Genomic DNA, 14,241 nt, shown 5'->3' on the forward strand with positions numbered 1-14,241 from the left:
CAAAACCGCTGACGATAGTCACTTCTGGGAAATGGGACTGGAGCTGGGGAAAGACATTCACTTTCTACTTTATACACTTCTGGGCAGTTGAGAATTTTTTTCATAACATGGGTATACTATTTCTGATCACAAAAGATATTAAATATAAATTAGAGTAACAGAAAAAATCTGGGAAGAAAAGAAAAGACAGTAAGAAGTCAGATGAAGACAGTGGAAAAGCCGTTAAGAAAGGCGCCAGGGTTGGCAGGAGTCAGGGGCTGGTCACACACCTCTGCTAGGAACATACAAGTGTACCTCCCTCCCCACAGCTGGTGACCTCAAAAGGACCCTCCTCAGGCCATGACAACAACCTGTGCACCTATGCAAGCTCCACTACCAAACTCAAGGGAGGAAAAACCCATTTAAAAAAATCCCTGTAATTTCTGTACAGTAAAATCTTGAGTTTATACTTCAATGACTTCAAAAAAATGCACATACCCAGGCAACCCATGGGGAATTTGTTTTTATCATAACCTAGCTGTATGTGGCCGGATGGCTCGGTGGGGGACCGAGCTCACTAGCCAGGATCAAATGTGGGGATGGGTTGGCTGTTTCAACCCCAGGAGCCCATGACGGGTCGGGGGCTGTTGCTCTGTGTGTGACTCACACCCATCTAATTCCCAGCAGCACCCGCCCAGTGGTGCTCTCTAGCCTTCCGTCTGCATTTCTGGATGACTCCCTGATTCTAGATCCTCCTAATATGGGTAGCTCCTGGCTCTGACCATGATAACCCTCGACCACACATGGAATCAGTATGGCAAGGATGCACTGGGTGGAAAAGATCCTTGGATGTGGACCAGCTTTCTCCAATAAGCCAGCTATCACTGTCCACGTCCTTTTTCAAAACGGGAGCTCTTAGCTCCCATGACTCACTGGAACAGGGGACTGTTTTATAGGCGTTGACAGTATCTGTATCCAGTTGCTCTGGGCTAGCCTAATAATCATGACAGCTCACATTTACCGAGTGCTTGCTATAGCTAAGCATTCTATTCTAAGCAATTTACATGATTTATCTTTACAACAACACCATGAGATAGGTAGCATCATTATCTCCATCGTATAGATGATGAACTCGGGCAGAGATGTGAGTAACTTGCCCAAGGTCACAGAATTAGTAAGTGTCAGGACCGGAACCCCATGAGGCTGTGCTTCCTCTCACTGGGAAAGGACGGACAGAGCCAGGGTTGAAAATGTCATCTCCTGACTGCCTGGCTACAGCTTTGTTTGCCAGACTCCGTGGCCTCTGTCTAATGTATAAAACTGTCCAGTCCATCTTTCTTCTAAAAAAGAGGTAAATATGCAGTCATCTCTAGGTATTGCTGGGGCCACAGAGGGGTCTCTTAGCTCTGTCTAGACACAAAACCAACAGAGCATAATGCATAACAGTGTTTTATAACCAGAGGTTTTTATCTTCTTGTTTCTTCTCTGAGGAGTTGGCTGATAAATCAGGCTTCACAGGTGGAGAGGAATGTGTGTTTTCAAGAGTGACTTTCAGGAGCAGAGTGAAGGGCAGGCAATAATGTGGCAAAGTGAAGCATCCTTCAGAACCAGTGGCAATCTCTCCTCCAGAGGCCAATTAATCCATTTGAAGGAATAATGAAGATGAGAGAGACGGAGCCCGGGTGCAGACTATCTACCCAATTTTCAATGACAGAAGCCGGAGCACTCTTTCCCGCTTGTAATTCTCAGTCTCCATGATGAACACAAGCCACCCTGTGCCACTGCATTAATCAAACAGTGTTCCCTGGCTACAGGCACCCAGGGATCCCGGGAGGGAAGATCAGCTCCAGCTCATCTGAACAGCTGTAGCTCCTCCTCCCTGAATTCCCAGCATCTAAAGATTCCCAACCTTTACAGCATCCCCATCACCTCCTTCTACAATCTGTTTGACCTTCTTCTCGCATTTAAGTAACTGCTGCTTTCAGATCTGAGCCGCCTCATTTAAGATACCCAGAGATACCTTAAGGAGAACAAAAATGAGAGACCTGGGCAAAGACAAGTAAAGCGTCCTACTCAACAACAGGCCAGAAGTAGAGCTTCTGTTCTCCTCTCTATTAACGTGGGCTGGAGTGAACAGAGGCGTGCTTGTCACACTCTAGCATAGAGACTTCTGGTTCTGGCAGTGTAATGGGCTTTCTAGTCAAACCAACCTTCCCAAGGTGGGGGAGAAAAACTTACGAGGCTGGAGCAAAAATACTTTTTTAAAAACATCTTAAAATCACCAAATAGGTGATAAAGAGTAAAGGGTAGGGCACCTGGTGGCTCAGGAGTTGAGCGTCTGCCTTGGGCTCAGGGCGTGATCCCGGGGTCGAGTCCCGCATCGGGCTCCCCACATGGAGCCTGCTTCTCCTTCTGCCTGTGTCTCTGCCTCTCTCTCTGTGTCTCTTATGAGTAAAGAAATAAAATCTTAAAAAAAAGGTAAAGGGTAATAAACATCTGGAAAACTGAGATAACTTTTCTCCTAAGAGCTGTGGTGGTCTGCACCAATGTGGGTCTTGGTTTTGCCAAAGACTATAGTTAAGATCCAGGGCTTGCCCAAAGTGGGAATCTAAAGGAGACTCCTCCAAAGAGCTAAGTCTCAGGGTCAGGATGAACCAGAAGTAAACCTCCTCCCCCTTGCCAAGGGGACTGCTGGGAGGGTTATCTTTGTAACAGGTGAAACGAGGGAGACGTGGAGGAATTTATTACTATGGGTAGCCTCTTGTGGATTGGGTGCCTTGGGTTTGCCTTTCTTAGATGGCCTAGGGAACCTCATTAACTGGGAATGAAGAGATATTGTACTGGGATACTCCCAGGCCCCTAGCAGAAGCCAAACTCAATCCCTCTGAAGAAAGGCGTATTTGTCACAGGCATTAATGAATCCCCACAATTTTTCAGAGACAACGAGCAACATACAGCCCCAAATACCAAGCACTTGAGGAAACACCAATGCACCATGAGTAAAACGGTAGGATCAACTGGCCTCAGACAGAGACCCACAAAGACTTCAAATATTAAAATCATCACACGAAGTCATAAACATGGCTTGCTATTTTTAGAGAACTAAAGGGCTGAACACATCCATCTGCAGGGAATAGTGAGCCACTAAAAAAAAAAAAAATCAAATAAATTAGAAAAATAATTACACAGAATATCGAGAAGTCAATAATACTGTAATTGAAACTGAAACCTCAATGGATCAGTTTAACGGTAGATTAGAAACAGACACAAAGAGAATGCATGAAATGAAAGACAGCCCAGGAGGAATTATTCAGAATGCAGCCCAGAGCAGCCCCAAAAGAGGGAAAATGCCAAAAAAAAAAAAAAAAAAAAAGGAGCTTAGAGACATGGAGTGAGGTGAATCTAAAGGAAATTCAAACTATGATGTGCAACAGAAATCACCTTTGGAGCTTGTTAATAAGATATGGATTCTGGGGGCACCGGGGTGGCTCAGCTGGTTAAGCATCTGCCTTTGGCTCAGGTCATGATCCAGGGGTCCTGGAACTGAGCTCCATGTCTGGCTCCCTGCGTGGGGAGTCTGCTTCTCCCTCTGCCTCTCCCCCGACTTGTGCTCTCTCTCTAGATGGCTCTCTCTCTCAAATAAATACATAAAAATCTTAGAAAAAAAAAAAGCTATGGATTCAGGGGCTCTAATCCCACCTTGAAGTTGCTTCTTCAAGACTACTTTGGGTCCTAGGAACATGCAACGTTAAAAGAAGTAGTGGAAAAAAAAAAAAAAAGTAGAGGAATAGAAACTTCTGGGTGGCAGACTTCAGAAGTTAAATTTTTCTCCTCTGTCCAAACTATACTAAGTTTTTCACCTCTCACTGACTGTACCCTTCTCACCCATAACAGTTGGGTAGAATGTGTAATATACCTTCTTGTATTGTGGTCAACATACTAGAATTCAATTGGGGTTTAGACAGCAGAACCAAAAGCACGTTTGAAAACTCAGTATTTCTGTGCAGTGGACCCCTGAACAACGTGGGTTTGAATCACGTGGGTCCACCCATACCTGTATTTCTAAAAAATACATACAGTACTGTGAGTGTATTTTCTCTTCTGTATGACTTCCTTAGTAACAGTTTTTCTCTAGCTCCCTTCATTGCAAGAATATAGTATATGATACATAAAACATAAAAAAATGTGTTACTTGTTTATGTTACTGGCAAGGCTTCAGGTCAACAATAGGCTCTCCAGTAGTTAAGTTTTTGGGGAGTCAAAGTTATACACAGATTTTCAGCTGCACAGGTTTAGCACTCCTAACCCCTGTGTTTTCAAGGGTCATCTGTATTTCCAAAGCAAGTGACACTGAAAAACACTTTAAATTTTGCTTTGGGTATGTGCATATTTAGTACCTGTGCTTAAAATGGTGTTTGGTAAAAGTACGTGCTGCTTGCTTTTCACTCACTCCAGCCTATGAAAAGCGCCTCTCAACAGCTGGCCAACTACCACCGTGTATCTGGGGCAGCTCACATCGCGCTTCCCCGCCTGTAACGTGAGCATCCCACCATCTCCACTCCTGGCAACACGCATGAAGTGCTCAGCACAGTGCCTGGTACGCTACAAGTGCTCAAAAACTTGGAAGCCATTGTTAATAAATGATGAATCCATTTCCTGAGTTGAAACTCCAACCTTCAGACGTCTCGTTTCCTCTCCAAGTGCCTCATGCTTTTTCAAAAGCAGCACCTTCTTGGCACCACCATGTAGCCTTCTCCTCTGTGTAACTCTTAACATCCGGCTGTCTCTGTGTGTAATCATACCTAAAAGCCTACATTATTAGACCGAAACACATGGTCCCTGGTTATTCCAGGACGGCCTTCCCAAAGATGCAAAAGGTGACAGGTAAGAGGGAAAGCCTTTGTGGCTGGTCACCATGTCCTTACCTACACAACAGTGTCCTGCACTGTCACGGGTCTGCAAGAGATTCAACAGGGAAGCAGAGGGGATTGCTAGCTTTCCACTGTCCCCACTTCAGAAGGTGTGAACGAGGGGCTTGTAGAACTTCTAAAGCCAAGTGGAATAAGTCTCCCAGGAGTGCAAATGCACTAAACAAGCGGCAGATGTTGCCAAGAGCGGAACCCATTCCTTTCTACTTAAAGGAGGGCAGGATGGGGAGGAAGTAAATGTTGGGGGGCTGGTGGGGCAATAAAGGTTGAGATGATGCCAAAAACTTGAACCTGGGGGATTGAATTCTGAAGATCACTCAAAGCCATTATACTTCTTGCCTACATTTCCTGACTTCCTTCCTAAGTCTCTTTCCAAATCTTTTTTTCCCCCTTTGTGGTGTGCCTTCCACAGCTCCCAAACCTGCCAATTTGCATACCTCTTGGTGATCAGTGTTATACGGTTTCAAACCTCATGGATGCTACCTGGAAAGGACTGGATCGGAAGCAACAACTTCATGCCTAGGATGTAATTCCATCCTGGGAACATTCCCAAGTGAGTGGAATGCAAGGCCACCTCCCGTTTAAGAAGCTGATCATTTAATCCTCCTGGGTTCATCTCGGTGCAACGACTGGTTCGCAGTCATTTCCACGGTTCCTGTCTATGTTGAAGCTCCTTGCTTCTGTTGTCTGCAGGCTTAGATCAAAGCGTCAGAGCCAAATTTAGGGTGACAGGATAAGGTGTCTTCCAGCAGCTAAGACTGGTCAGCCTGACCTTTATTTCTAATGCTTTGGGTCAACTGTGAGCTCAAGATGTGTACGTGTGTAGGAGAGAGAGGACAGAGAGGGAGAGAGGGAGGCAGGCAAAACTGACTCCCGTCCCCCTTCAGGGCCCTCTTATTAACAATTTAACGACACTTCACATTTTCAAAGTGTTATCAAACCATTAATAATTGAGCAACTTCTCCAAACAATGTTGGGCTGCCTTCTCAGGAGAAGGAAAGCTGTAATTAGAAATATGGCAGTCTATCAAGAGAAGCCACATTTAATTAGTCCATTTTAATTTAATTTAGGTAGGGTCTACACAACATAGCTCGCATCCAACCCCACAGCAGGAGATGTCACAGACGTTTCAGAGGGGCTTCTTCATGAAAGCCCGGGGTGCTCGCTCCCAGGACAGCAGTCAAGAGCAGAGGCTTCTGTGTCTAAAGACCTACCATGAACCCTTGCCTTTACTGGTCTTGGGTAAACTACTCCCCTTAATTCCATTTTCTCATCTGTACAATGTGAAAAAAGGTATCTACATTTCAAAGATTTGATACAAGGATTACTGTGAGGAGATGCTATTAAGCACCTAATTGGCTCAAGGCTGGACTTGCATAACATGTAGAAACACATTATCTGGGGGAAAAAAGCAAAAAGCAAACTGAACAATAATTATCCAAGAGCAGCAGGGATAGTGAGGAAGACATACTTTTTCACCCAAATACTGTATTCTTAAAAAGTTAATGTGCGGCCATGTATGTGGTGGAGAGTTTCCAAGCTGTTCCAGAGATCAGCCACCTGAGGCCACACTCAACCTCAAGCGGTGATACGTCGCCAGATGAGTTCCTGATCTGTCCTTCTCACAACAACCCCCCACCCTCTCCATTTCTGTTATTGGTCACTCCATCCTGCCATTTCCTCAGGGCAAACTCGTTGGTGTCCTCATCAACTCTCCTCATACTCCATCCACCTCAAGTCCATAAGCAATTCTAACGAACCCACTTCAAAACTCAGCCTGATTCTCTCAACGGCTTCTCACCATCTCTCATGTTACCGCCATTGGTCCTGGGGCTACACGCCCATGCCTGGATCTTTGCAAGAGCTTCCACCCACCTGCTTTCCTGCTCCCACCACCATCCTGTAAAGTCTATTCTCAACACAGTGGCTGGGGAGAAATCCTGGGAAAACAGCCAGGTCTTGTCATGTCACTTCCCCACTCAAGACTCTCCATGAGCTCCATCTCACCTGGAGGGGAAATCAAAGTACCTCCCACACTCGTAGTGTATTCACCATCTGGTTCCCAGACTCTTCATCCTGGCTCCTTCCACTCTGCTCCCTCACTCTGCTTCAGCCTCATGGGGCTCCCTGCAACGTCCTCCTATGTATTCATTATGTTTCTAGTCTGTCTAGAATACAAGCTCCTTGAGGACAGGGATTTCTACTCATTTTGTTGACTGCTGTGTGTCCAATGTCTTTAACAGTGTCTGGCAGGTACTCAACAATCTATGTTGAAGAGTTGGCACCCATAAAAAGTTACTCTAGGAAAAAGCAGCATGGGCACTGTGTCCGTGACAACCCAGGTCCACCCGGCCACAAGCAGCAGAAAGAAGCAAAGCAGTAGATGCATCCTAGGTGCAGAAGAATTGTGGCTTACGAGGGGAGGGACCTTCAAATAATGATGTGGGTGAGGAAAATGATACTGTACTGAGGCAGGCAAGAGTCAACAGCCCTTGGATGCAGAACTGGATGCGGCACTTTGGGGGCAAACCAAGACTCAGAGTGTCTACTCTGATCTAAGCACTGGGGTGGCTCTGTGGAGGGAGACAGTGAATGATGGGAAAGGACAAGATCTGTTTGGGGAATGATAATCATCCAGTTTTGCTGGGGCATGGGGACAGGGTATGAAGAAGTCCATTGGAGTCAAAGCTCTGAATGCCAGGGTGAGAAGCCTACTCTTCATCTAAAAGGCAAAGGGGATGGTCTTTGGAAGATGCCTGAGTGGGTGACATAACACTGGAAGGAAGATTGGGAAAGATAAATCTGACACTGAGTGGAGGCTGGACTGGTCTGAGGGAGAATGAGAGGATGGGAAGACCAGTTGACAGATGAATCATGGAGGGCAAGAAAGATGTCGGTTTCTGGAAGGAGAGGGTTCTCAACAGTGGAGAGAGAGGGGCAGTAGGAAATCCAGTGCCTGAGGTGGAAAGGAAGTTGAAGAAACTCAGATTGGGTGGCCTTAATCTCTGGAAAGTGGGAACCATGAACTTGTGCGAGATGGGGCTGGAAGACGGAGAAACAGGATGGTTTGAACTGCAGTAGCAGATGGGCCACCAACTGGTAGGAGAGGAACAAGAAGGGTCTGTGTCACCCAGGACAGGTAGGGTCTAGCTAATGCTAGATAACTAGAGTCTGCACTGACACGAGTCAGGACACACTGAAGACTCTTGGGGGAGTCCAAAACCAGAATGAGTCTCACCATAGGAACACCGAGTTCCTCACTATGTGCCATTCTTTATAGCTACACTTTGACCTGTCGACACTTGGACAAGCATATTCTCAAGCTCCAAGAATGATGAGTGAGGGTTGTGTTCAGTCTGAGATCCACCTAGAGGCAGTCCGAAGAGTCACTGATTTGCTGAATTAGATAGTTGAGAAATCCCATTATCAAGAGTTTGGTTTCTCCATGTTATCACTGTCAGGAAAAACTCCACTATTTCAGAGTAATTTTGTTTCTCCACGATGGATTTTGATTGACACCCCCTGGCGAAAGTTGGATTCACTGATTTCAGGCTTCAGCATGGGTGTGTGCGAGACACACACACACACACAATTGTTGCTGAAAAGTGAAATGAGTGACATTTACAGCTTTGCTTTCCTTGTGGAGGCTACCCTATTGATCACAACTGACATTTACTTAAACATTCTCTAGCAAAAAAATAAAATAATAATAATACCTCCTGATTCTACCTCCTTCGTAAAATGCCAACAAATGTGCCCAAGGCAGGGGAGAAAAAAAAAAAAAAAACTCACCCAGAATAAAATCATCTATCCATTCCCCTACAACAATGTTATTTTGTTACTATCATAACCTTAATTATTTCTTGGGTTCTTGATGGCTCACGTTGTTAGTCTAACCCTCACCCGAGTATTGATTCTCCTCCTGTTAAAAACAAGCATCAGCGAGGCACCACGAATTGCCTGCTCAAGCTTATTGCTATGCCGGGAGGTTATATCACGCATATTAAATTTGGACAGCATTTAGGCTAAAGCAATCTTAACTTTATGATCTTGTTGGTTTTTAAAGCAAATGTTAATGAAATATGCATTACTTATGGCAAATGGCAATCCCAGTGGGGTACATGTTAATTAGCATAGTTTGTTCAATGAAAAGCAAATTTAACTCCTCCTCGTCGGTCACCAGGCTGCCCTCCAACCCGGGGCAGAGTGAGAAGAGAAAGTAGAGGAGGAGACAGGGTAGCATTTTCAGACCAACTTTCGAGTCAGGGAGAGAAGAGGGAGAAGAGGGGCGCCCTGACCAGTTCCTTCTCGGACACAGGGGCTCTGAACTGCTCTTCTACCAAACTCTGTAGTTCATGGACTCTCCAGACTCCGGGTCTATCTTTCAAGGCTGCAGATTACCAGAGAAGTCAAACGACGATGTTCAGAGGCTTGTCATTGGCTTATTACTTAGGACACTGTATTAATTTTCAGGGGCTGCCCTCGCAAAGCACCACAAACTGGGTGGCTTAAAACAACATAAAGTAAGGCTCCAGTGACTCCTTTCTTGCCTCTTCCTAGCTTCGGGTGGTTGTCAGCAATCCTTGGCATATCTCGACTTACATTCCAATCTCTGTCTTCTCATGGTCCCCTGTATCTGGGTCCACATTTCTTTCTTCTTATAGGGAGGCCGGTCCTATTGAATTTAGGGCCCACCCTAATCTGATAAGACCTTGTTGTGATGGTTCATTTTATATGTCAGTTTGGCTAAGCTATGATACCTAGCTCTTAACCACACATCAGGCTAGATGTTGCTATGAAGGTATTTCTTTAGATGTGGTTCACATTTAAATCGCCAGTCTTTGAGAAAAGCAGATTACTCTCTATAGTGTGGATGGGCCTCCTCCAATCAGTTGAAGATCTTAAGAGAAAAGACGGATGTTCTCCTAGGAAGAAGGTAGCTTCAGACTCAAAATTGCAATATCAATTCTTCTTTGGCTCTCCAGCCAGCTGAACTGTCGTGCAGATTTTGGACTTGCCCGGTCCTACAATTCCGTGATTCTTTCAAATTAGTTAATCAATCTCTCCTCTCTCTCTCCAAAGATAGACAGAAAGATAGATATTGATTCTGTGCTTCTGGAGAACGCTGACTAATATGCTTATCTTAACTTGATTACATCTGCACAGACTATTTCCAGATAAGGTCACATTCATCATTCCTGGCTGGACATGAATTCTGGGGGAATGTTCTCAACTCCAGGGTATTTATGTGGACTAGGGCCTCACTATTCAAAGTGTGGTGCTTGGATCAGCGGTAATGGTGTCTCCTAGGAGCCCGGTAGACATGCAGTCTCTCTGGCTCCATCCTGAACCTAGTGAATCAGAACCTTCATTTTAACGGATCTCCAAGTGATTTGTATGCACATTAGTTTGAGAAGCCCTGGACTAGAAGATCATGCTTCCAACCATTATGGCATTTGTAATAAAAGGCTTGGAGTCCAGACATTGTAAAAATCAGACAACTCTAAAGCAAAGGGTCAGAGAAGAGGGTCTAGGAAAGAAAGTAGAAATAGCAGAGAGTTTCGAAATAGGTCACATTTCATTAATATGCACCTTACCAACAGCTGAAACTGGATAATATTTGTCACACGAGAGGACAAAAGAATAAATGAATAAATTGGGCTCTTTAAGATAGAGAGGTTTTCTAATAAACTGGCCCCTATTTACAAGGAAAGCCCTTAGGCGAAAGAAAGAAATCTCATTTCCACCATCCGAGCCCAGGTCACCTCTCCCCCTTCCTTCATAAAGGCACTGCTATGCTGATGTGATTACTTGAGGACAGTGTCGCGCTCGAATACTGACGTCCTGCTCTAGGCTCCCACTGTAACTCATGTTGACATGGAGAAATGTTTCATTTTCAGATCCATATGTATGAATTTTTAATGAACTGTGTCAAAGAAATCAAATATTTCCCCCTCTGCCCCCACTCCAAGGAATCAAATTTTGACCTCCTGCCAAACAACTATAAATCATGTTCAGCACGAAGAGGAGCAGGAACGAGGGGCTGCTGCACATGGATTAGCCAGTTAATTTCCCTCTGTCAGACATTCACCTAGACTGTCACAGGATGGAGAGGGGAAAGAAGGAGGGAGGGAGAAAGGGAGGGAAGGGAGGAAAGAAAGCCTGTAAACAGTAGGCACCCAATGGTTATTGACTAAACAGTTAAAGTCAGAAAAATTAAAATCCAGATAAGGTCGTTCATTGCCTGAGAACTGGGTGGCCTTTATCAATCACCAGACTCTTTGGAGTATCAATTTCCTGCTCTCATAGTTGGTTATAGATTTCCTCGTGTAAGATGACTTGAAAGAGAGAGAGAGAGTGTGTGTGTGTGTGTCGGGGGAGTCGGGGTGGGAGTGGAGATGAGAGCTTTCACAAAGTAGAATGAAAAGAAATGATTTCCTTTTTCAAGAGCCCTTTCCTAAAATTTCCATGAACTATGCAAAAATACAGCAGGGTCTTCCTAAGTAAAGCCTCAATCAACACTTCAAGGGGGAGCTGAAGCATTAAAGGCAATTATATATCATTTCTTGCCTAGCAATGCAGAAGTGATTTAAAAATGGTAATATTCTATGTTGGCAAGGATGTGGTGAAAAGATGTGGTCTATCCAGTTGCCTGCGGGGGTGGAAAACGCTACAATCTTTTTGGAAAACAATTTAGTAATTAAAGTGCAATGAGCCCTAAGTGTTCAGACCTGGTATAAAGCCTATCGAAATCTATCCTAAGGAATTCACAACATGAAACAAAGCTTTATAGGCCATTACAGCTCTGTGTACAAGAACTCCATGGTAAAACCGAAATGTTCACCGATAGGTATGTGGCTTAAGTAAAATAAGGTGCATCCGTCTCATAGAACATCGTGCAATCATTAAGAATGCTTATTAAGAGTTTATAACAACATGTGAAAATATTTATTAATACAAGAGGGGAAAAGGTAGGATGCAAAACTGAATAAAATCATTGTGCAAGAACAAAAGCCAATGATGATTATCGATGGTTAAAGGAAATATGGGTGATGTTTCCTTCTTCCATTTCCCAAATGTCCTGTAATACGTTTGTGTACTTTGATAACAGCAACATAGGGTTTTATTCTGCTTTTGTAAAGCAAGTTCAGTCGTAGAAGTGAGGTTTTGAAAGACGTCTCCTTCAACCAACAGTAACAATGGAACCATAGCTAATTCAAGGTGAAACCGACCTGTAAATACCAAAATTTTCTAATCTAACCCCCAGATCTGGAACCCAGAAGAATCTGGTCAGCTGCCTGCTTGCAAAGCATCTCTATCTGTCCAAAAGAATTCACTTAAGAAGTGAAATGAAGAGCTAGGGCTGTCAGCTCTAAACTGCTCGACTCTAGGATGAGTCAAACAGCTGTCACGGACACTCCATTTGCTGAAGTTCATTCATCGGAAGGAGGTGTGCCATGCGGTGCCTTAGAACAGGCACACACGGATGGGCAGGCACGGATGGGATTGCACACTTCTCCTGCCAGAGCTCAGCCCCAATCACAGCATTCTCCTTTCGATGCAAATCTGTGCATCTGAAAGCTATCATCTCTAGCGTTCTGACCCTGCTCGAGCAAGATTTTTTTGAAGCCAGCCATCTGGTTCTGGGAATGAGGAGTGATCTAAAGGCCATATGCAGGGTGCTGGGGTAGTGGAACCATTTTGTGTGAGTGATGAGCTTATTGGCATATTTTCTAAGTGGCTGAAAGCTGTTCAATTTTAAATAAAGCAACACTCGGGTGATCTAAGTAGGTCACATGACGGCGGCAGCAGCAGCATGGCAAAGCAGGGCAGGGGGATGCGGGGCTCTTGGGGTGGGCACATCCGATGCCTGTGTGCTGCCCATAAAACACCTGTACATTCTTTTTTCTTTTTTTAAAGATTTTATTTATTTATTTATTCATGAGAGACACAGGGAGAGAGAGGCAGAGAGATAGAAGGAGAGGCAGGCTCCTTGCAGGGAGACTGATGGGGGCGGACCATGATCACGCCCTGAGCTGAAGGCAGATCGATGTTCAACCACTGGGCCACCCAGGCGCCCCCTATACAATCTTCCATGGCCTGGGAGCAGCGCATGGCTGAGACCCCACAGGCCTCAATGACACTGCTGGTTCCTCTCTAACCCAGAAGTCAAGGACAGGCCACGGGGAGAGTGGGGTCTTAATTACATCTGGCCCCCGACCTCCTCTCTTCTCACTAGAAGCTCTAGGTCTCCACTTCCTGACTTAGGTCTGCAGAGACGTGGGTGAAAGCAGGGAAAAGTGAAGCCACTCAGCATTAATGACAAAGTAAAAAAGGGAGCCTTCGGTGCTCTGAAAAAGCCGACTTTGAACACTTTCATTAATAACATTTTTAGCATGTTCCACCAATACAGGCGTTGATTCATATACACGATCCTCTGTCAATCCATATGCCAAATATACAGCTTTTCTTTTTTTCTTTAAGGTGAAAGATATTTACTATAACCCTCAAGAATCACCCCCCACACATCCCTCTCTGGAAAACTGTTCTAAATACTTAGTTATCAAACCTCCATGGCAGCGATGGGGTGGGTACCAGGGCCAGGGAAGGACGGCGTCCGCCTTTACAATCCTGTTGAAATGAGGAATACTTAAAGGGACCTCCTCGTCTGCTGGTGGGGATCGCACCCCAGCACTGTCCACGCTCCACGTCTCCACGCTGGCCACTGCACTCTATCTTGTCACAAGCGAGGCTGAAACTTCATTAATGTGCAGCCCATAAACACATTCAAACCAGGCTGGGCTATGATTCATTTCTGTGCTGTGCATCAAGGAGGAAGGGTCTGCTGGCGAAGGATGGTGGAGAAATCATGGGGGGAATGTTTAATTGCGGAAGGAAATAGGTTCTTTGCAGGCTCCATTTACATCTAAGCAATCCATCTACCAATTACAAGCAAGTTCTTATCCAGACATTAAAGCAGGCAACTGCCCGTGTTGGAAACCAACCCAAACTGCTTATCTGCAGCCTTCCGTAATTCCAGACCTTTCTCCTGATCCACCCTGGCTTCCTGCCTGGTGCCTGTGCATTGCCTTTTCTGCCCCCACTCGGAGCCCCCAGCTTACACCAATACCAGATGCCCATGCAGATGCACGCGGGCAGGGCCGTGAGCTGATCTTCAACTACCTGGGGAGGAAGATGCCGTTTGGCTTCCAGGCCACATTTGTCCTGCTGAACATCACAACTGTTGAGTGCCAACCTCCCCCCAACCCCCCGAGAGGATCCAGTTCTAACAACAACCCCATTCTATCCCTTATGTCTGAAATATTCCAGAAAG

The 14,241-nt window shown here is 45.2% G+C and overlaps 1 protein-coding gene across 3 annotated transcripts in view; it reads right to left on the reverse strand.

Annotated features, from left to right (window-relative positions):
• LDLRAD3 (low density lipoprotein receptor class A domain containing 3) overlaps positions 1-14,241 on the reverse strand; it is a 232,808-nt gene that overhangs the window by 37,851 nt on the left and 180,716 nt on the right. The window lies entirely within an intron of this gene.

The sequence above is a fragment of the Canis lupus genome, chromosome 18 (assembly GCF_003254725.2).
Source record: "Canis lupus dingo isolate Sandy chromosome 18, ASM325472v2, whole genome shotgun sequence".
Lineage (NCBI taxonomy): Eukaryota > Metazoa > Chordata > Mammalia > Carnivora > Canidae > Canis > Canis lupus.